The 23,578-nt window shown below is 44.3% G+C and overlaps 1 long non-coding RNA gene across 1 annotated transcript in view; it reads right to left on the minus strand.

The window, feature by feature from the left end:
- LOC132379988 (uncharacterized) overlaps nt 1-21,422 on the minus strand; it is a 29,646-nt gene extending 8,224 nt beyond the window's left edge. The window contains exon 1 of the long non-coding RNA XR_009507592.1: nt 21,094-21,422. This is a non-coding gene — a long non-coding RNA (uncharacterized LOC132379988). The remainder of the gene's footprint in view (nt 1-21,093) is intronic.
- Nucleotides 21,423-23,578: the final 2,156 nt, after the last annotated feature.

The following is a 23,578-nucleotide window of genomic DNA, read 5'->3' on the forward strand; positions in this document are numbered from 1 at the left end:
GTGACGACGAGATGAAGACACAATAGACTACAGATGCTGGGACCCGGTGCAATAAAGGCTGGGAGAACTCAACAGGTCTTGCAGCATCTGTGGGAGGGAAGAACTTGTCAATGCCTTCGGCTGACCCACTGAACTCCCCCAGCACATTGTCTGGTGGTAATGAGATAATATGACAGTTCAATGCCAGCTTGGGACTAGGCCTACAGAGAAATCCTTTGCCCGACCATTCACCATGTTCTTTTGCAATCTGCTGCCTGAACTCCCAACTAACTTTCTAACAAAAACTTAGCACCTCCAAAATTGCAGAACATCTCATTAGTCATTGATTGGAGGTCTGGATTGGAGCCTGAAGTTTGATGGAGCTCCAGATCGAAGCCGGAGATCGATGGAACTCCGAATTGAAGCCAGCAAAGTCCAAAAATTGAGGACCGTGGGTTGTGAAATCTACGTGAGTCCACTGAGGAAGCTGAGGCTTGGCATCTGTGAATCCACAAGTCCACTGTGATGAAAAATATGAACGTAAGGAAATCTGAAGATGCTGGAAATCCAAGCAACACATTCAACAGGCCAGGCACCATCTATGGAAATAAGTACAGTTGAACAGTATTCAGTCAATCTCTGCCTGAAACGTCAATGATTTACTCTTTTCCATAAATGCTACCTGACATGCTGAGCTCCTCCAGCATTTTGTGTGTGTTGATGAAGAAGATGGGCTGTCTTGGAGGATATGAAGACTGGGGGAGAGAGAAATCGGGCTTGTTTTGCTGTTATTGCTTTGTTGCATGCCATGCTGTGTTTTGTTACTGTATTCTGTGTTGTTCTGCAAACATGGGGGCATACTATGATGGCACTGAAATGTATGGTAACACCAACCCATCCTTGTGCGTTTTGGCTGTTAACGCAAATGACACACTTCACTGTATGTTTCCATGTACTTGTAATAAATAAATCAGTCTGAAATCTGAAATTACCCCAAGGTGCTTTGCAGCAGCTCAGTTGATCATTGACTCTGATATGTGCAAGGAATGTTCAGATGTGGTGGTCAAAGGTTTGATCAAAGAAGAGGCGAAAATAAGCAAGAGCATAAGAAAAGCAGTGGTAGACCACTCAGTCTGCGTCACCGTTCTGTCAGATCATATTTTTAAAGATCAGCTTTTTTTGTCACTGTTTCGAAACATACAGTGAAATGAATCATTTTATTTCATTCTTTTTTGATTTCTTGAGATGCAGTGCAGAATAGGACCTTCAAGCCACACAACCCCAAATTTAACCCTGGCCTAATCACAGGACAATTTACAATGACCAATTAGCCTACCAACTGGTATGTCTTTGGACTGTGGGAGGAAACAGGGAACCCAGAGGAAATTCACACGGTCACAGGGAGAATGTACAATCTCCTTCACCAGGCAGTGGTGGGAATTGAACCCATGTTGCTGATACTGTAAAGCATTGGGCTAACCATTACCATAGTGTATGTTTGTATTTATTTTAGAGCAATGACCTCCCCGTCTTTAGCGCTACGTATTGATCTGCTGTCTATGTATGCACATTGTTCTCTTTCCTGATGAAGGGTCTCAGCCCGAAACGTTGGCTACTCTTTTCTCATGGATGCTGCCTGACCTGCTGAGTTCTTCCACCGTTGTGTACGTATTCCTTGTTCTCTTTCTTGCTGCTATGTGAATACACCAATTAAAGCCATCTCCCGGCTGTGTGCTTTTATTTAATTGATGTGTAGTGGGGCAGAGAGCAAGGACCCGAATGCTGGAAAATATCACGATCTGCACCGATGGTTTACAGGACAAAACAGCGAGAGTTAAACAGCGTGAGAAAGCCGAAGGACCTGTAAGTAACAGTGAAAGACACGCTGAATTTAAAGTGAAAATAACAGTTGGGAAAGTGGATGAATTTGATAGTGCTAATGAAGGCTGGGAGTCATATATTGAGAGGGTTAAACTGTATAGTAATGCAAACAACATGGAGGAGCAAAAGAAAGCCCCTAGACTTCTTAGCTTACTGGGCCCAAGTGGTCCCCAACCACCGGCTGTGGACCGGTACCGGGCTGCAAAACATGTACTACCAGGCTGCGAGGAAACGATATGATTTGGCGATATTAAATGATATGAGTCAGCTGCACCTTTCCTCATTCCCTGTCACACCCACTGTTGAACTTGAAAGCAAGCGAGGTCATTACTCCTGTGAAGTCATTACCCATGCAAGGTCACCAGGCAGGCATTAATCTAGAACTACTCGATGAGTGAAAAACAAATGTCACATGAGAGTTTCTTTGGAACAGGTGGTAGGGGACATAAAAGGCCTAACGATGATGATAATGTAGAGACAGCTGAGGCCGAGACTGCAAAAATAAAGAAAGCTTCCTTCAACAGAAATTACGACAAGTAAGCCTTACACAACCTAGTCACCCTTGAAAGGCAGCAGGCAAGATATTTGACAAAATTGTTACAATTTTATAAAACCAATTGAGCCTTAAACTGCTGGTAATAGCTGAGAGGTTTACATTTTACAGAAGGAACCAGTCAAAAGATGAAAGCCTTTCTGCTCAAACTTTCCCAGCACAGTAACTCTGCCAGAATTTAGAAATGGACTTTCTGGTGCATTAAGGGACAGGATTGTATATGACATGTGTAGTCAAAGCACTCAAACAAAGCTACTGGCAGAAAGAGATCTAACCTTAGAATGGGGATTGACCATTCCAATATCATTAGAGACTGCAGCCGAACTACAGAAAAGGAAATTAGAATATGAAATGCACAAAATGTTCCTGAATGGTGCAAAAACCAAAAATATTATCGATGTGGCAAATACTCCCATGATGCAAATGATGGGAAAAGTGTGCAGAAAGCGTAACAGACAAGGTCTCATAGACATAGACAAGGCAGACAAACGGCACAACCGAATGAAAAATCTCAGACCCAAAACTAAGCAAATGCATAAAGTTACCAAATGTAAAACAGAATCAGACAACGTAGAGTCTGACAAAGATGAACTGTCATGCCTAGAACTGCATAGTATAACTGAATCAGATCACAAAATCATCTGGATGACAATAGATATATCTGGTGTAAAACTGAAAATGGAGCTAGATACAGGGTTAGCTTTGTCTGTAATTCTAGAGGCTGACTACAACAGACCGTTTTCTGAGATACCATTGGAGAAGACCTCAGTGATGCTAAAGACTTACACAGGTGAAAAAGTGTCTCCCAAAGGCAAACTAAAAGTAAATGCGATGTTTGGAGGCCAAACACAACAGTTAGAGCTTTATATATTGAGAAGTAGAGGGCCAGCACTTTTCAGATGTGAATGGTTGAGAAAAATCCTACTAGACTGGCACTCAATCAAAGTTCTCAGTGTGGCATCAGCAGGCAACTACAGCCCAGATGGTAGCACCAACCAAAGGCTGTCACAGTTGGTTTATGCTGATCAGGAGGTATTTGAGAAGGGAATAGACAAACAGAACAAAGACTTGGCCAAAAGCTGTTCAGGATGCCAAAATTTCAAAGTGTACCCTCACAGGCACCGTTAATCCATGGGAGTGGCCATTTTCACCCTGGCAAAGAGCACATATTGACTTCACCGGGCTGTTCGTGGGCCCTATGTTTCTGGTAGATAAGTTAACCACCTCAGCAAAGACTGTCTTCACTCTGAGAACTATATTTACCAGAAGCAGCCAATCAGAACAACTTGGGAGTGTCAACGGGCCACAATACACATCAGAAGAATTCAGACTGTTCATGAAGAAAATTGGCATCAGATATTTTAAGTCAGCTCCTCGCCACGCAGCAATGAATGGCTTAGCTGAAAGGTTTACCCAAACCTTCAGGAAGTCCATTAAAGCAATGGACAAGGAGGACATTTCTCTACAGCACAAGGTGGACAACTTCCTTTTTGCATCATCAGAGCTCTGTTCATGTGATGACAGATCAAACACCTGCAATGCTGTTCAAGAGCAGGAATCTGAGACTTCGCATAGACCTCCTGAAACCAGAGCTACAGAGGGAAGTGCAGGATAAACAGTTCAGCCAGTTGCCAAGTGAAGTAGCAACAAGATGTGTGATTGGACAGAAGGTCCTAGCGCATGGTTACCGAGAAGACAAGTGGAGACCTAGTAGGATAGCTACAAGAACAGGACCACTGGTGTACTCTGTGGGTGTTGGAGATCAGACATGGAGACATCATTAGGACCAGATATTGGATGCTCAACCGAATGATACACCTGAGTCAACTACATCCAACAAGGCGGACGCATTGTAGTCACCGGACTTACCTCTCACTGATGATTGTTTCATCAACAGCAATGTAACACTGAAAACCGAAAATGTCGTCTGAGACAAGACACCTGCCAAACCTGATGCCACTCCACAGGTCCAGAGATACTATCCTGAAAGAAACAGAGCACCACCCAAAAGACTGAACCTTTAGAACTGTGAAGTTAGTTTTGGACTGTTATTATGAAAACATGTGTACTTCGAATGTAGGTTGTGAAATTGAATGTTTTGTACAAATACGGTTTATGTTGCATGAATCTAAAGGGGGAGGAAGTGTAATGTATGAATCTATTTCTTTTAGAGCGATGACCCCCCCCCCCCCCACTTAGCGCTACGTATTGATCTGTTGGCTATGCATGCGCATTGTTCTCTCTCTCTCTCTGTCACTGCAATGTGAATACACCAGTTAAAGCCATCTCCCACATGTGTGCTTTTAGTTAATTGTTATGTAGTTGTACATAGACACAACTATGATACCATGCTGCTCCACTGGAGAATCAAATCGTGGGTGAGGAAGGCAATCAGGGCCAGAAGCCGAGGGTTGAGGGGGGAGTACAGAGGCATGGGAAGACTGCTAGTCCATTTAGAAGACTCCAATTGATTAGTATGGGAAAGAAAAGTGAAGTAATTGAGGTAATGAGAAGTAAAAGAACTGTCAGGTTTATGTATAAGGACTTCTGAAGGTGATAGGTAGGGTGTATCTAGAAAAAATTTAGAAAAACAATTGTCATGTTGGGCCTCAGATACAGGAGCAGAAAAATTATGCTCTCAAGTGATTCTACAAATGCTGGAAATTTTGCTAAACCTTCATAAAACTCTGGTTCTGCCAAAGAGAAGATATTGCATCCAGTTCTCATTATCTTTTAACAAAGATTTTTGAGGCACAGAAGAGATTTTGCACCATGGTCCTGCATTGAAGGGCTTTAACTACATGAATACATTGAAGATGTCAGTGCTCTCCTTGAAGCAAAGGAGGTTAAGGAGACATTTGCTAACCGTGCACACACTGGGATTAGATAAACAGAACAAGACGCAATGACAAAGGAAGAGAGATTTAAGATTTATAGGGGAGATATAAAGAAGAACTTTGTTATGAAGCAATTAACTTGAACTTACTACCTGTGAGGGTAGAGGAAAGAGACGTATTCATTAAGTTCAAAAGAAAATTTGACAGGCACATGAGAGAAACAAGCTAATAGGGCTATAGGGATAGAGCTGGTGAATAGGACTGATCAGATTTCCCTACAGAGAGCTGTCATACACTCAACACGCTAAGTAGCCTCCTTCTTTGTTGTAACAAGTCTGCATTTCTATTATCGTTATCTAGTGTTAAGTATTTAATCTGTTGATCTAACTACTCATTGAGAACATTTCCTTTTGTTATTTTAACACTGCTCCATTTCTTATCACTGGCGTAATGACAATATCAAAGTCAAAGTAAATTTATTATCAAAGTACTGTACATAAATGCACCATGCACCATCTTGGGATTCATTTTCTTGCAGGCACTCACTATGGAACACATCGAGGCCCCTCTGTTGGCTGAGGTCGATGATGGAGGCAGCGTCCCAGCTGTCTACATGATATGCAAGCCAGGGCAGTACAGTATGAAGAGCAGGCTTCCCCTCTCCACGCAGCTGATGAGTCCAAAGTCTGGCACCAGTGGCATCGCAGGAATTGCCAGTCAGCGTCAAACTGCCCTAGGGACTCCAGCTCCGGATTTTGTCCTTGGGGTTTACTCCTGAACCTTCCCTGAGGGTGGGAGATTTGAGATCAGAGCTTTCCTTCTCCTGGATGAGCTGCCAATCACAACTCCCACAGCCTGAAGCGACTGGATTTAAGGCACTAGTAATACGTCTTTACCCTTTCTCCTGCCAGTAGAAATGGTAGTAGCTAAGCCATACGTGAAGGCCAGGAGCTGCACTTGGTTATCAGAGAGTACTTGAGACACACACCATTGGGAGCATTTACTAATTAGAGAGCGTTTATCCCCATTCCCAGCCCGGCTACGCAGCCTTAAGGAACCAGTTAAAAGACATTGGAATTAATGAAAAGCTGCACACTAAAGAAGACTGACAAACAACCAGTGTGCCAAAGAAGGGAAACTGAGCAAATAGTAAATAAACAAGCAGACAAACAAATAAATAAGTAGGCAGACAGACAAATAAATGAATAAATAAATAAGGCTGGGAACATGAATTGACGAGTCTTTGAAAGTGAGCCCATAGATTCTGTTGAATGTTCGGTTTGGTGATGTGGTGATTGACGTTACTCGCACTGGTTCCAGAGCTTGATGATTGAGGGGTAATAACTGTTCCTGAACCTGGCGGTGGGGGACGTAGGTCTCCTATAACTCCTTTGCAATGGCACTAGTAACATGTCTTTACGTAGGGCTTGGCCTGGATGGTGGGGGTTCTTGATGACGGGTGCTGCTTTCTTGTGGAAGCGCTGCATGTGCTCAGTAGTGGGGAGGATGTTTTAGTTGCAGGTGGGGATGAGAGGCCTGCTTCTCAGTCGCTTAGCTTTTTCCTCCATAGAGCAGGACTCTGCAGCGACCGCTCAATACTTTCTCCAGTACTCCGAGGAGAACAGATGCAGATTGGCTCTTTGGTCTTTGGAACACATCCACACAGCCTTCATGCCTGACCTTTCGAGAGTCATTTTAATTTTCCATTCCTCTCCCACTCCGTCTCTGCATTGTACCAGTGAACCGCAGTGGAATCTTGTTGAACAGCATCTTATCTTACAATTTGACTCTTTACAGAATTACTTAATGAGTTCAGCAAGTTCCAGTTATAGCCACTCCCCCATTTTATTGGAATAATGAGCATGTTTTTACAGTAATGGTTCCTCTATTGCTATTTACACTTCCTCTTTATATCCCATCACTACCCCCTTTAGCCTTGCACCATTAACCCTTTTGATAATTCACCTTATTTTCTGCCCCATGAGATACTTTCCTATTTCTTTCTTTACTCATCCCATGCTTCCTCTGCTGCAATGATTCCCAACTTCCAACAAGATTCACTGAGCAAATTATTATCTGTTTCTTCCTCCACAGGTGCTACTTGACCAGCTGAGCATTGCCAGCATTTTCAGTTTTTTTTTCATGTTTTCAGTACCTATGTCCCTTCATATTTGGGAGCCAAGTAAAACTCATCTTCAAACAGAGGCACAAGAGATTCTGCAAATGCTAGAAATAAGACCATAAGACATACGAGCAGAGAACCTACCAACTTCCACTTTAAATATACCTAATGACTTGGCCTCCACAGCTATCTGTAGCAATGAATTTGACAGATCCACCACTGACTGGCTAAAGAATTTCCTCCTCATCTCTGTTCTGAAGGAATAGCCTTATATTCTGAGGCTGTGCCCTCTGGTCCTAGACTCCCACAGTATAGGAAACATCTTCTCCAAGTCCGCCACAAAAACTTCAGTAACATACACAAGGTACTGGAGGATCTCAGCAGGTCAGGCAGCATCTGTGAGGGAAATGAACACTCAGCCTTTCGGGCTGATACCCTTCATCGGGACTGGAAAAGAAGGGGGCTTCTGCCTTTTCCCACTCCACTTCGTTTCCAGTCTTGAGTGTTTGGCCTGAAACATTGACTGTTCATTTCCCTTCATAAATGCCTCCTTACCTGCTGAGTTCTTCCAGTGTTTTGTGTGTGTACCTCCATTTAATATGGATTCTCCAGACATATCTGTCTTATTAGTCATAATAGTCTTTAAGGGCATCAAAGACTACAGGGAGAAGATGGGGGAATGAGGTTGAGAGGGAAAATAAATCTGCCCATGAGAGAATGGCAGAGCAGACTTGATGGGCAGAATGGCCTAATTCTGCTCCTACATCTTATGGACATCTGACCCCAGCTTATGGTTGTCTATTCAGAAGATGATAGAGGGATCTTGCACTGCGCAACACTATATAATTTAAAAGCAGGATCTCCCAGTGACCAACCATTTCAATTCTACTTCCCATCCTCATTCTGACATGTCGGTCAACGGCCTCCTGTACTGCCACGATGAGGCCACACTCAGGTTGGAGGAGCAACACCTTATATTCCGTTTGGGTCGCCTCCAACCTGAAGGCATGAACATCAATTTCTCAATCATCTGGTAATTGTTCCCCCTCTCCCTCACCATTCTCTCATTCTTGTTTCCCTCTCTCACCTCATCTCCTTACCTGCCCATCACCTCCCTCTGGTGCTCCTCCCCCTTCCCTTATTCCATGGTCTTCTACCCTCTCCTATCAGATTCCCCCTTCTCCAGCCCTTCATCTCTCTCACCACTCAACTTCCCAGCTCTTTGCTTTTCTCCTCCCCCTCTACAGGTTTCACCTGTCACCTACCACCCTGTACTTCATCCTTCCCTTCCCCCACCTTCTTACTCTGACTTCTCATTTTTTCTTCCCAGTCCTGATGAAGGGTCTCGACCCGAAACATCAACTCTTTACTCTCTTTCACAGATGCTGCCTGGCCTGCTGAGTTCCTGCAGCATTTTGTGTGTGTTGCTACACAATTTGTATTGACAAGGAGCTATAACTACCTTTTATCTCTGTGACTGGTGTAGAACTGATGAACAAGGCTGAGATAAGGGGAATGAATGCTTTGGTAGAAGATTGTACCAATGACCATTTAAATATTACAGAGAGGATTTGAATGCTGCTGTCCCTGATGCAGAAAGTGCAATCAATTTGTCTGCACTGTTGTCCAAATTAATTCGTGACACTCAGTAATGAAGTTTAGGACAGATGAAGGCAGCACTGACTGTGTGTTTATCCTTGCCATCACACTCATATTGTAGAAATATTTATGGATCAGTTTTAGTATTGGGTAAGTTCAGTGTTAAATACAGTTCCTGTAAAAGGTTCTGCAATACTGGAGGGTAATAGCTGTGGAAACCAGTTTATGTTGCACAGAAGGCCATTGTTCCTGCCTCAGGAGAGTGATCTGCATGAGTTTTTCTATTGTTTATTGGTCCCTGAAGGAACGTTTATCCCTCAGCTGCAAGAAAACTGATTTTGCTGCACTGTAGTTTTACTGCTTCTTTATGTTCTTATAGACCATAAGATATAGAAGCAGAATTAAGTCACTTGGCCCATCGAGACTGCTCCACCATTTCATCATGGCTGATCCAATTCCCTCTCAGCCCCAATCTCCTGCCTTCTCCTTATATCCCTTCATGCTTTGACTAATCAACTTCTGCCTTAAATATACCCAATGACTTGGCCTCCGCAGCTGCCTGTGGCAACTAATTCTACAGATTTACACCACCTCTGTCTGGCTAAAGGAATTCCTCCTTCACTCTGTTCTAAATGGCACTCCTCTATTTTGAGGCTGTGTCCTCTGGTCTTAGACTCCCCCAACATAGGTAACACCCTCTCCACATCTACTCTATCAAGCCCTTATTCTGTTGGGGGTTTGACAACACCAGAGATTTTTGCAGACCCAGGCGACTTCTTCCAGATTGTCCACTTAACAGTTTATTCTTCTCTTCTCATGTCTCCCTTCTTCTTTTCAAGATGGCTGGAGTCCTGTCGGAGTCCATGATCTACAGCTGCAGCCTAAACTATGGTTCTTCACAGGCGGTGGGTTCTTGCTCTCAGATGCGCTGAGCGGCCTGGTGTTTTGACATCTCCAGGCCTGGAAGACGTGCGTCTTTCGAGTGCAGCCCTGTGGACGACTTAATTCCTCACCAATGTCGCTGACTGAAATGACGCAGCAGATTGTAACATCAATACAGAGAGCCACCATCACACCTTCTGATGTAGAGCAGTTCTTTCTACTTTGATTAATTGTGCAAAAACTATTTTGGACCTGGAGAATCTCCACGAGGAAATAAGACAATTATGCACAGTGTTCCTACAGAATAGCTACAAGGTGAAGAAAATCAATCGGGAAAAACCAGGAAACCTAACAACATCCACAGAAAACATTAGAAACCTAAGCCCCCTCCCCTTCCCATGCACAAGCAACATCAAAGCATGAAACCTCTCCCCCTCCTTCCCAGCAAGACGGTGGTGCGACGCAGTTTGCAGCGGCCGCTCCGGAGCTGATTATCTGTTATTTGTGAAGTGGGGTGCCGTGCGCAATCATAATCGATTGAAAATGGACTTGGGAGCACAGAGGAACATTGGGAGATCTCCAGGAAGACCTTCTTCATTGCTGCTGCTGCTGTGAGGTCCGGGACTCTGCTGGGAAGAACAGGCCCCCAGTCCTCGGGGTCGCGTTGCCGATGACCGTTGGCGGGGCCGTCTTAATACGCTTGGCAGAGGATGGTGCTCGGAGAAGCTGTGCCGGAGGGGATGGTTGTCGACTCGGAGGTTCGATGGACTCGGAGTCCGCTGCGGCCAGGTTGATTTCAGTGTGTGCTGCGTCTGCGAGGCTGAGTCGGGCGGCGCCGTGGAAGTCCATAGCGGGGGTACTCCCTTCTGCTGCCGGCGTGGGATGGTGAGTCTGTCAGGACCCTGGGGACTTGTGGAAATTGTGTGGTGATTTCTTTTGAACTTATAGTCCTTTAACATCTTTGGAATATTTTTACTGTGCCCATGGTCTGTTTTTTATCAATTATGCTATTGTTGTAACTATGTGGTTTTGTGCAGGTCTTGTAGCTTTAGTTTTTGATCTTGTTTGTCTGGTGGATTTGGAGCTCCTTTCCGGGGAATGCGCTAAGATGGTAGCGCGATATTAATACGCAGCAACCTCTCCGGACTCTGGATTGGGGATTGCCAAATGTTATGTGGATTTTCTGGTGTCGTCTGTTTTGTCATGTGTTTTTGTGATATCATTCTGGAGGAATGTTGTCTCATTTATTAACTGCATTGCATTTGTGGTTTCTAAATGACAATAAACTGAATCTGAACAAGAAGGAACCCATCGCTGCTGCCTGTTTTCCCTAAACTTCCACAGTTTCTGGAAAGATCACCAGGGTCCTGAAGAAATACTGGATTAGTACCATCCACAAACCCATAAGAAAGCTCAAATCACAGCTTATACAGGTCAAAGATGACCTGGGACTCAGGACAGCTAGGGTTTACAGGATTCCCTGTGAATGTGGAGGAGTGTATATCAGCCAGACAAAACGCAGGGTGGAAACCCCCATCAAGGAGTGAGAGAGGTGTATCCGTTTGAGAGAAATAGTGGTAGCAGAACATTGCAATCTCAATGGCCATAGGACTGACTTCGATGGCACAAAACAACTGCGCTGCGCCAATGGCTTTTGGGACCAGCTGGTGAAGGAAGCCATTGCAATAAAACTAGAGGAAAAGAATTTCAACAAAGGGAAAGGTCTCGCTCTAAGCAAGAACTGGAATTCAACTGTAAACAAGGTGGGACAGCGGAAACCTGATTGGATGAGCACTAACCAATCAGGAGGGATGGACGACGGGGTTATAAATACCACCGGACTAGATGAGCCCAGGCCTCATCCTTGATGAAGATGGCAGAGTTTGTTTCAAAGAGCCACTTAAAATCAATACCAGTACACAGCTGGGAGCCTTTGAAGAGTTTATTCAGCGAGCTATTGGTCTCTCTTCTTGCAATAGGAGCAATCTCTCTCTCTCCCTAGTGAGAGAGGTATCCTGATTGAGCTGACAAAGTGTTGGGATGGACAATAGTTTCAGATGGACTGTAGATCATTGTCTCTGGGGGCTTTGCTATTGCTTGCGTGGTGGATGGTGGGGATGATGCGTTTGCTGGAAAGGAGGGGGAGAGGTCTCATGCTTTGATGTTGCTTGTGCATGAGAGGGGAGGGGGCTTAGGTTTCTAATGTTTTCTGTCATTCGTTCTTTGGGTTTTTTCCAGTTTCATGGATGTCTGTGAAGAGTAAGAATTTCAGGTTGTATTCGATATACATTCACTGAAATTAAATTAAACCTTTGAACCATTGAATCTTGGATGTTTTTCTCTGAACGGGCTCCATGGTTTTTCTTTCTTTGTTTCATGGCTGTCTGTAGGGATGACAAATCTCAGGACTGTATGCTGCAAACATACTTTGATAAATGGTTCCTGCTGCTGCCTGTAAGGAGTTTGCATGTTCTCCCTGTGAATGCATGGGTTTCCTCAGAGTGATCCAGTTCCTCCCACCATCCAAAGACGTGCTGACTGCTAGGTTAATTGGTCAGTGTAAATTGTCCCAATATCAGACCAGAATTAAATGTGGGTTGCTGGGCGGTGAGGCTTGAAGGGCCGGAACTGCCTATTCTGTGCTGTATCTCAATAAATAAAATAAGTAATAAATGTGCTTTGTATCTTGAATCTTGAAACAGTGATTTGATAGAGGTATATAAAATTATGATGGGTATAGATAGAGTGAATGCAAGCAGGCTTTTTCCACTGAGGCTAGGGGAGAAAAAAACCAGAGGACATGGGTTAAGGGTGAAAGGAAACATTGGGGGGGGGGGCTTCTTCACAAAGAGAGTGGTGGGAGTGTGGAATGAGCTGCCAGATGAAGTGGTAAATGCGGGCTCACTTTTAACATTTAAGAAAACTTGGACAGGTACATGGATGAGAGGTGTATGGAGGGATATGGTCCAGGTGCAGGTCAGTGGGATCAGGCAGAAAAATGGTTCGGCACAGCCAAGAAGGGCCAAAAGGCCTGTTTCTGTGCTGTAATGTTCTGTGGTTCTATCTACAGAGAACGAACTGTATAGATAAACAAATAAAGTGCTAAGGCCACTACAAGGTAGATTGGGAGATCGAGAATTCATCAGGTGGCATGTTAAGGAAGCGATTAGCACTTTGCCTCACAGTGACAGCCAGCGATCAACAGCTGGGCTCTATTCCCGTCGCTGCCTGTAAGAGTTTGCATGTTCTCTCCAAGACCTTGGATTTCCGCTGAGGGCTCCCATTTCCCCTCACACTCCAATGATGTATGGGTTAGGGGTAGTGAGTTTTGGGCATGCCATGTTTGCACCGGAAGTGTGGCTGCCCAGCACAAACATCGCCGATTTAATTTGATGCAAGTGATGCATTTCACCATATGTTTCAATGTACGTGTGACAAATGAAGTTAATCTCATAAAAGCTTTGTTCAAGTCTCGAGTAAAAGCAGGATAGAAGCTGCCATTGATCCTGGTGAAGCACCTGCATTCATTCCACAAGAGGGACTCAGAACTTCCAGTTGTTCCTTAAATTCTCCATCTCACGCACACCTTGAACCCTTTTACACTGTTCCAACAATTCCAATGTCAGCTTAAGGATCAACGGCTCATGCTGCAGCCTGAATCCTGAGGCGAGCGATTTCAGATAACCTGCTTTTCCTGTTGTAACTGAAAAACCCAATTCAAAAGAAAGATCGTTTTTCGATAATATTAACTCCATTTTTCTTTTTCTCTCTCTATAAACATTTCCTGACCTTTCACACATTTACAGCATTCTCCTCCTGTTTTCTGTTCTCAGGAAAACTCTCAATCCACATTTCTCAGCTTTTACAGACTCTTCTGCTCAACTGTCTCTCTGACTTGCTGCTTTTATTAGTACATTAACCAGACGTCTCTGTAAACAATGTAATCACCTCAGCAACACTGACCTCATCCAATCAGATATATTCCTTTGTCCTGTCTACCACTTCCCCACCCCCTCTGCAGTGTAAAACTAATATTTTATTTTCCCTCTGTCCCATTTCTGATGTAAGGTCCTTGACCTCAGAATTTAACCTTGAACTGAATTGACTTTATTTCTTACATCCTTCACATACATGAGGAGTAAAAATCTTTACGTTGCATCTCCATCTAAATGTACAATGTGCAATCATAGTAATTTGTAATAAATAGAACAGTCAATGTAATATAGAGTACACTCAAATCAGCGTGAGTTCATCAGTCTGATGGCCTGGTGGAAGAAGCTGTCCCGGAGCCTGTTGGTTCTGGCTTTTATGCTGCAGTACCATTTCCCGGATGGCAGCAGTTGGATCAGTTTGTGTTTGGGGTGACTCGGGTCCCCAATGATCCTTCGGGCCCTTTTTACACATCTGTCTTTGTAAATGTCTTGAATCATGGGAAGTTCACATCTACAGATGCGCTGGGCTGTCCGCGCCTCTCTCTGCAGAGTCCTGCGATTGAGGGGAGTACAGATCCCATACCAGGCAGTGATGCAGCCAGTCCGGATGCTCTCAATTCTGCCCCTGTAGAAGTTCATTAAGATTTGAGGGTCCGTACCAAACTTTCTCAACTGTCTGAGGTGAAAGAGGCGCTGTTGTGCCTTTTTCACTTCACAGCTGGTGTACACAGACCACGTGAGGTCCTTGGTAATGTGGATGCCGAGGAAGCTGTTTACCCTCTCAAACCCAGATCCATTGAAGTCAATAGGGGTTAGCCAGTCTCCATTCCTCCTGTAATCCACAACCAGCTCCTTTGTTTTTGCGACATCGAGGGAGAGGTTGTTTTCTTGACACCATTGTGTCAGAGAGATGACTTCTTTCTATGGGCCAACTCGTTCTTGTTTGAGGCAGGGCCAATCAATGTAGTGTAGTTGGCAAATTTAATTAGCAGATTGGAGCAGTGGGTGGCGATACAGTCATGAGTATACAGGGACTAAAGGAGGGGACTCAGTACACAGCCCTGAGGGGCTCCTGTATTGAGAGTCAGAGGGGTGGAGGTGTGGGAGCCTGTTGGCAATCTGACAGGAAGTCCAGGATCCAGTTGCATGAGGCAGGGTGCAGGCCCAGGCCTCTGAGCTTCTTGTCGAGCCTGGATGGAACAATGGTGTTGAATGCTCAACAGCATTCTTACATAAGCAACCTTTTTCTCCAGATGTGCAAGGACAGCATGTAGAGCAGTGGCTTTTGTGTCATCTGTCAATCAGTTGACTCGGTAGGCGAGTTGTAGGGGATACATTTTGGGTGGTAGTACGCTGCAGATGTAATCTTTGACCAGCCTCTCAAAGCATTTGCTTTCTATTGAGGTGAGTGCGACAGGACGCCAGTCGTTCAGGCATGTTACCTTGGCCTTTTTTGGTACAATAGACAACAGACAATAGACAATAGACAGTAGGTGCAGGAGTAGGCCATTTGGCTCTTCTAGCCAGCACCGCCATTCACTGTGATCATGGCTGATCATACACAATCAGTACCCCTTTCCTGCCCTCTCCCCATATCCCTTGACCCCGCTATCTATAAGAGCTCTATCTAACTCTCTCGTGAATGCATTCAGAGACTTGGCCTTCACTGCCTTCTGGGGCAGAGCATTCCACATATCCACCACTCTCTGGGTGAAAAAGTTTTTCCGCATCTCTGTTCTAAATGACCTACCCCTTATTCTTAAACTGGGGTCTCTAGTTCTGGACTCACCCATCAGTGGGAACATGTTTCCTGCCTCCAGTGTGTCCAATCCCTTAATAATCTTATATGTTTCAATCAGATCCCCTTTCATCCTTCTAAATTCCAGTATATACAAGCCCAGTCACTCCAATCTTTCAACATATGACAGTCCCACCATTCCGGGAATTAACCTTGTGAACGTACGCTGCACTCCCTCAATAGCAAGAATGTCCTTCCTCAAATTTGGAGACCAAAACTGCACACAATACTCCAGGTGGGGTCTCACCAGGGCCCTGTACAGCTGCAGAAGGACCTCTTTACTCCTATACTCAATTCCTCTTGTTAGAAAGGCCAGCATGCCATTAGCTTTCTTCACTGCCTGCTTGCTTTCATTGACTGATGTACAAGAACACCTAGATCTTGTTGTACTTCCCCTTTTTCTAACTTGACTCCACTTAGATAGTAATCTGCCTTCCTGTTCTTGCCACCAAAGTGGATAACCTCACAGGGGCAATGGTGGATAATTTGAAGCAGGAGGGTACTCTACACTGGGAGAGGGAAAGATTAAAAATGGCTGTAAACACATCTGCCAGTTGTGCCGTGCACATCCCAAATACTTGCCCTGGGATGCCGTCCAGCCCCGCAGCCTTGCGACTGTCTACTCATCAGAAACATCTGCGTAGTTCAGCCTCAGAGGTGACCAGGTTGCAGGTTGTAGCGGTGGCTTTCCTCGGAGGCTCAGAGCTAGCGACATCGAACTGGGCGTAAAAGCGATTGAACTCGTCTGGGAGAGAGGCCGCGATGTTGGCGGCACCACAATGTTTGGCTTTGAAGTCTGTGACAGTATGCAACCCTCGCCACAAGTCGCATGTGCTATTTGTTGTGAATTTTGACTCAATCTTGTCCCTGTATTGTTGTTTTGCAGCCTTGATAGCTTTGCACAGATTGTAGCTGCTTTTCTTGAGCTCTCATTGATCTCCAGCGATGTAAGCTCGATGTCGCGCAGTAAGTGCTGCTCGCACGGAACTACTGATCCAGGTTCGGGATATCCCTGACCGACTTCTGGGGGACAACGTTGTCGATGCGTTTCTGGATGAAGCACGTGACTCCCTCAGGAACTCAGAGACATCCTCATCATGGAAGACATTCCAGACGACGTCACCAAAGCAGTCCTGCCGCATGGAGGCCGATCGGTCGGACCAACAGTGGACGGTTTTAACTATGGCCGCCTCTTGTTTCAGCTTTGGATTGTACGTCGCAGAAGCAGGATCGAAGACTGATCTGATTTTCCAAAAGCTGGTGGAAGGTGAGCTTTGTAAGGGCACATAGCAGCGGTCAAGTGCGTTATCTCCACAAGTGCTCATCTGGATGTGCTGACAAAACTTGAGAGAGGCTTTTGTCAGCGACGCTCGATTAAAGTCACCGGCGATGATGAAGGCAGTCTCCAGCGTGTTGATGGTCTCGTACAATTCCTTGAGAGCCAGGTCAGTATCAGCCTGCGGCGGAATGCCCACCACTGTGATGATAACAGCCGTGAACTCCCTGGTGCACAGCAGCACCAGGAGTTCCAGGTCTGGGGAACAAAAGGATTTGAGTGCATGCACATTCTGGGGCTCACACTGTTGACCATGAAGCATACCCCACCTCCTTTACTCTTCCCAGCGAGGTTTTTCGACCTGTCTGCCCAGAACAGGGAGAACCCAGAGGATTCGATGGCACGGTCTGGTATCTTCTCTGTCAGCCAGCTCACCAAGAAGCACAAAACGTTGCATTCCATTTTTCCCGCTGGTAGGAGATTCTGGCCCTCAGTTCACACAGCAGAGACTGAACGTTAGCCAGGAGTATGCTATGAAGATTCTTTCTTCATAGATGTTCCCTGACATGTTAATTAGTTGCAATATTATTTTGCCTTTATTTACTTTTAGATCAACATTCAAAGTGGTTCAAAGTAAATTTGTTATCAAGGTACCTATATGTCACCATTATCAACCTTAAGATTCATTTTCTTGTGGGCATTCACAGTAGAACAAAGAAATGGGCTAACAAGTAACCAATGTACAGAAGAAGACAAACTGTGCAAATAAATACTAATAATAGTAATACCAAGCAAATAAATAAATAAATAATACTGAGGACATGAATTTTCGAGTCTTTTAGGATATATTCTGGGTCTATGAGAATATAACGGATTTAATTCAAGCAAGAAGTGGTCTTCAGATTTTACTGTAAATTGCAAGCATTAAACTGCAAAACCCACAGAGATATGTAGTTTTCAAAGTGTTGACCATGAGAATTCTGCGTGTACATCAGACAATTAATTTCCCTGCAGTAATCCAGGGAACTGTGTGTACCATTGTAAATAAATTCAAAGCAGCCTGTAATTAGCAAAGGTATTTGAACATTCTCAGGTGGCAGGGTGGATGGAGATAGGACTCTCCCTAAGGAGGTGTAGCATGCTTTTTCCTACCGCTAGCCCCAGGTCACCTGCTTAAACCACCCCCCCCCCACAATTGTCGTGGTTTCTCGTGCCCCACAAACGACCAGGAGATGTTCTTCAAGAAGTATTAAACTTTAATTTGCAAATCAAAGCTGAGACAGTCATTGAGCTAGTCGCTGATTGCCCACCGATCCTTGGACATAGCATTTTTTATAGCAATCTCCTGGTTTAGTTGCATTAGCATATCCAATTGGTTTACAGTTGCGTATCACATGTACATCCGCCACTATTGTTTCTACCCATTGACTTAATCCTGTTCTAATCTTAGCTACCTCTCATCAACACAACATTGTCTTCTACATTCTTAAGATTTCATTCTCCTACTAAATTGGATACATGCATAGCAAATAGCAAACACGAAGCTGACTGCATAGTTTTGGTTACACAGCAAACAATGCAACTTTTATACTCCAATACGATCAGGGTCACATGAAGCCATGGGAGCAGGTGGTGGATGGTCGAATGAGCAGCTGGTCCATATCACAAGACCGGGCTATGCAACCACTGATGCCAGGGAGACAATCTCTGAAGAGTATTGACAATGGCTGGGGTCACCTGTTTTGTAAAGACACAGCCCAAAAGAAGGCAATGGCAAACCACTTCTGCAGAGAATTTTGCCAAGAACTGTCCACGCCAATAATGGCCTACGTCGTACGACACAGCACATGACAAAAGAACAATTCAAACGTTCGGAGGTGTCTCCCACTGTAGATAAGCAATTCAAGGGAACATTGTCAACGCAAAATATTGAACTAAATTATAGGATCCTAAGGCCATAGGGCATAGAAGCAGAATTAGGCCATTCAGCCCATCAAGTCTGCTCTGCCATTCCATCATGGCTGATTCCCAATTGCACTCAACCCCATATGCCTGCCTTCTCGCCGTAACCTTTAATGTCCTGACCAATCAGGAAACTAACAATGTTTGCTTTAACTATACCTATGATCGTGGTCTCCACAGCTGTCTGTGGCAGAACATTCCACAGATTCATTTCTCTCTGGCTAAAAAAATTCCTCCTTACCTCTGTTCTAAAGGGTCGCCCCCAATATTAAGGCTGTGCCCTTTTGTTCTGGACACCCGCATCAAAGGAAACATCGTGTCCACATCCACACTGTCTAGTTCTTTCAACTTTTGGTAGGCTTCAATGAGATCCCCCACGTTCTCAATTCCAGTGAGATACTTCTGGACAATGGAAAAGTAAGCTGTAAGAAAAATACCTCTAAATGGCACTCCTTTGCTAATTAGCTGCACTGTGAGTGCAAAGGCCAGGTCATAGGTCACACCTTTCCCATCTAGTTTCTGATTTTACACATAGGAATGGTTGCTGAGGGCCAAATGATTTTACTACATGTGCCTGCCTCCCGCTGAGATTATGCCTGGTTAACCTGATTCTGATTCTGGAAGCGTCTGGGAGCATTTCCAGAAACAATTGTTAGCTCCGTTTCTATGCGTGCTTGAGATGTATAAAGAATGTGCAAAGGGGACCAATTTCTAGACGATTGTCCTTACAGGATCAGAATCAGAATTATTACCACTGGATTGGATGACATAAAATTGGTTGTTAGGTAGCAAAGACATAAAATTGCTATAAATTAGAAAAATAGTGCAGAGAAAAAGGAATAAGAAGTTAGCATTCATGAGTTTATAGATCACAGAGAAATATGATGGTGGATGGAAAGAAGCTGCTCCTGAATTATTGAGTATGGGCCCTCAGGCTCCTGTACCTCCTCCCAGGTGGTACCAGTTCAGGAATTGGACACATTTACTTCAGCAGTTAATTCACACAGCTTTGTCCTTTGACGTTAAGGTTAAATGAGTAAAGGATTCCAGCACTTTGACAGAAATCACAAATAAAATGCAGGTTTTTCTTCACCCCACCCTTTTATTCCTTCTAATTACCCCACCCTTTTCCTTTCCAGTCCTGATGTAGGGTCTCGGCCCACCCGCAATGTCGACTGTTTACTCTTTTCCATGGGTGCCGAGCTCCTCCAGCATTTTGTGTGTGTCGCTTTGAAAGAAATAGTGGGAAGCAAAAGCAATCAGTTCCAAAGGCCATGTGACTTCTCTTAAAAGAATGTTTGTTCCGAAACTTGACACTGTTAAGTTCACTCTGTGAACACCTTGGAGATAAATATTCATTTGAAACTGGCAATGCTTTCAGTTGCATAATTAACTCTTTAGTGGAGGTTCACAGAGGGAGAAAAAAGCTGGGTTTTAAAAAAGGTTTGACCTAGGATTTAAATCATTCCTTTCTGATAACTTAATGCACAGAAATATTTCAATCTGATTGATCATGGTTTGGGATTTGGTCCTCACAGAAAACTGATCATTGCTTCTTTGTCTTCTCTATTTTTTGCAATATTGCCAATAGTGTATCTGCTAATAATATTGTCAACATTTTCTATCTTTACTATAAGCTGTAGCGGCAGAATTAGGCTATTTGGTCCATCAAGTATGTTCTGCCATTTCATTATGGCTGATCCAGTTTTTCCTCTCAGTCCCAATCTCCTGCCCTCTCCCTGCATCCCTTCATGCCCTGACCAATCAAGAATCTATCAGCCTCTGCCTGAAATATACATGAAGATTTGTCCTCCACAGCTGCCTGTGGCAACGAATTCCACAGATTCTCCATCCTCTGGCTAAAGAAATTCCTCCTCATCTCTGTTCTAAAGGAACGCTCCTCTATTCTGAGGCTGTGTCCTCTGGTTTTAGACTCTCTCACCATAGGAAACATCCTCTCCACATCCATTCTATCAAATCCTTTCATCATTCACTAGGTTTCAATGAGATCACCCCTCATTCTTCAGAATTCCAGTGAGTGCAAGCCAAGAGCCATCTAACACTTTTCATATGACAAGCCATTCAATCCTGGAATCATTTTCATGAACCTCCTTTGAACCCGCTCCAGTTTCAGCACATTCACTGCTCCATTTGTCTCCAGCTTTTACAGAAAACTTCAAAATGACATTTTATAATCTTAACACAAATTGATCAGAACAAATTGTGACAGAAGTTTTGAGAGTGACTGCACAGATTTTGGAAGGAGGCTTACGTCTCTCTCAGAGTGAGTCTGTTTCCTCTTCCCACCTCTCTCATTCTCCTTGGATATTTCCCATCAATCATACAGGATGCTTTGAGACCAAATGTGTTACAAGAGAGGCTCTGGGGATAAAGCGCTCTTTGAACTGTAGTTAGCTGGCAACACCCGGACCAGTTTTCACTGTCTATTCCCTGGAGGGCGCTGTATATTTTTCTCTGTTTTGAATTAAAGAATTTAACCAATTACTATCCATAACCTCCAGTTACAATCTGTCTCTTTTAGTGACCAAGCCTTCTCTCAGCTTGTTACTATAACTAGGATACCAAACATTTAATTTAATTTACTGTTATTTCTTTTAATTATAGTGTGGAAAAGGCCTTTCTGTCCCAACGAGCAACAGCCCATCACAGCAACCCATCAATTTGACACTGGCCTAATCACAGCGAGGAGCACCTGGTCAGGATCAGGTCCTGCTGGAATGAGGGTGTCGCCAGGAAACCTTGCATTGAAGCTTGGTCTGGAGGTGAAACAGAACCTTTATTGTGTCCAGTGCAGCCAATTTGGTCTGCCTGACTCGTAGTCACCCAGAAACAATGGATACGTTCACATGTGCGGGATTAGGAGGTCAAATTGACCAATCAAGTGATGTCACGTGACAGACCGATAACAGTCACATTCTCACCATCTGTAAGCTTTTTGGCGAATCCAGCTTGATAATATTTCGCCAGTTTTCCATCCCATTCTGATCGGTGCAATCCAGAAGCCCCGGAGTCGAGTGTTGGTCCAGAGTCGGGGTTTTCATCCGGGGTTTCTGCTTCAGTAGCTTGCGGTGCTACCCCGTCTCGCTCACCAGCTCATTCTGGAATGAGGGATTCATTTGGCCATCTCCGAGTGTGGTCCAGATGTTGGCTGAAGTAGCTTGTTGGCCCTCTCTCACCACAACTTCTTTCATCCACCTTCGGCTTCAGGGTTCAGGGCGAACGTACCTTGATCTCCCTCCCTCAACGTTCCAAAGTTCCATATTTGAATTGTACATCACCCTTGTCGTCTTTTGTCTGTCTCTTACTTGTCTTTCAGCTCTGGGTGCCTTAAATACAATTGGGAACGCAACCTGCGGCCCATCAATAACTCAGATGGACAGAAACCAGTGGTAGTTCATGGGGCTATTTGGTAACTGAACAAAAACCAGTCGATCCTGTTGTGTCTGTCACCCTTCAACTTTTGTACCCCCTGCTTGACAGTCTGAACAACTATTTCAACCATAATGTTTGTTGATGGGTGATAAGGGGGCGTGTGTTGCAACCAAACTCCGTTGTCTCATAAAATATAGCTTGAATTCTTTACTTCTAAATGCAGGACCATTCTCACAGTCCACAGTTTCAGGGATTCCATGTGTACAAGATAGTGTGTGTAAAATGTTATCATTGGTCAAAGTCTTTACCATTTTCGCCTCGATCCATTTAGAATACACATTGACGATTACCAATAGCATGTGACGGTCCAATGGACCTGCATAGTCTACATGTAAATGTCTCCAGGGTTTTGTGAGCCATTGTCATGAAATTGTAGGTAGGGGAGTGTTTAAAGGTTGGGACTGCTGGCATGGGTCACAAACACAAACAATGTGCTCACTGACTTCATCAATATTCAGCCACCAACCATATTTCTGGGATAGCACCTTCATACGGGATATTCCAGGATTCATGTAACGTAACTCTTCCAGGATAGGGGATTGTAACTGTGTAGGAATTACAATACTTCTTCCCCACAGTAGACAACCATCATAGATACTAAGTTCGTTTTGATGTCTGGCATAGGGTAGCTCAGTTTCAGGCACACTAGCTGGCCATCCATCTTCTATGTACCTTTTTTATTGGTGCCAATGCCACGTCTCATTTCTTCTTTTAGCCGAGAAGCAGTGATCAGAGATGCGTTGACCTAGTCCATCAGTAGTACCAGTTCTCCTGGTGGTTCTGACTTGCGAGGATAAAAGGGATAAGGCGCCTGCAGTGTAATTGTTTCTACGGGGAACATAACATATCATGTACTGATGGGTGGACAGGCATTGGGCCCACCGTTGCATCTTTCGTGATGCCATCTGAAGCAAGGTCTTGCTCTCACTAAGCAATCCCACCAATGGCTTGTGGTCTGTATGAATCTCAAAATGTTGGCCATTCAGGTAATGGTGAAAACGCATGACCCGAAAAACAACTGTCAATCCATCCTTGTCCAACTGTGCATAGTTTCCTTTTGCTGGGTTAAGGGCTTGTGACACAGAAGCAATAGCTAGTCAGCACTGAACTCAATGTAGGACTGCCTTAGGGACTATTGGAGTTGTTTGCTGTGTAACAACTACGTAGTCAGCTTCGTGTTTGCAATTTGTTATGTATGTATCCAATTTAGTAGGAGAATGAAATCTCTGTATTGTCTCTGTACTATTGAACACATCAGTGCCAAATAAGAAGATAAAGGTGTGTTAATGAGAGGCTAGCTAGGA

This window comes from Hypanus sabinus, chromosome 23 (assembly GCF_030144855.1).
Source record: "Hypanus sabinus isolate sHypSab1 chromosome 23, sHypSab1.hap1, whole genome shotgun sequence".
In the NCBI taxonomy this organism is placed as follows: domain Eukaryota; kingdom Metazoa; phylum Chordata; class Chondrichthyes; order Myliobatiformes; family Dasyatidae; genus Hypanus; species Hypanus sabinus.